Below are 1,010 nucleotides of genomic sequence, written 5' to 3' on the forward strand. Positions count from 1 at the left end.
AGAGTGTGTTGGGCCCCAGTGCAGGCTGGAGGGAAGAGGAGAGGAGGCCTGTGGCACCCTCTGGCCCTGGGATGGGGCTGCAGTGCTGCACCAGGCAACCTGGCCACAGCCCTGCTCCCTCCTCCTTTCCCCCCTGCCCCAGGCAGCATCTCCTGGCTGCTCAGCCCCTGTGAGTACAGGCACTGACCCCTATGCTACCAGCTACCCATGGAGTTCCCCACTGTCCTCAGAGGGCCCCCCCCCATCCCTTTCCCCCATGGGAGGGGCAGGCAACCTCCCTCCCCCGCCATCTCTGCCCTATCGCAGCCCCAGCTCCTGCCCACCCTACCCTGCCCTGCCCAAATGTCCAGGATTTTGCTTTGTTTCAGGGGTGGGAGCAGGGGGAAGGTGATCGGAGGCAGCACTGAGGCACCTAACTGCCTGAGCGTAATGGTCCACCAGGCTTGTGCAGTTAAGGCATGTCCATTTCTGTAGCAACATGAAAGAGTGATGTGGCTAGTGTCCTATCTATCCACTTTTGCCTCCCCTGTCCATACACTGAAGAACCCATTTACAGCTGGTTCAGCTGAGGGTGATCCTCATCACCAGTACACAAAGGTTCATACTCAAACCTCTGGCACTGTACTGAGACACCTTTATTTGTGTTGCCACTGCAACCCCACAGCTCTTTTTATTGTTAGTCCTGTCTGTAGGTCTTGTTCATTCTCAATGTTTTCTCTTTATTCTGAGGCTTCTTAACTGTCATTAAGGAGTCATCATTAAATTATTTATATTCCATTAGTGCCCCAATTATGTGATGCGTTATAGCAGTTTTAATGACCAATATTCCAAGTATACGCTGAAGATGCCGGAGGGGGGGAAGAGTCTAAGAGCTCAGAAGACAAAAGAATGCCTTAGCACTTGAAACAAACAAACAAAAAACTTCTTCAAAATAATAGGGATGGGTTGGTATAAAAATAAATAACTAAAAACACTACATAGAGGTAGCTAGGGCAGCAGATAAAGGAAAA

The sequence above is a fragment of the Gavialis gangeticus genome, unplaced genomic scaffold (assembly GCF_001723915.1).
Source record: "Gavialis gangeticus isolate Ggan-Ray unplaced genomic scaffold, GavGan_comp1, whole genome shotgun sequence".
Classification (NCBI taxonomy): Eukaryota; Metazoa; Chordata; order Crocodylia; family Gavialidae; genus Gavialis; species Gavialis gangeticus.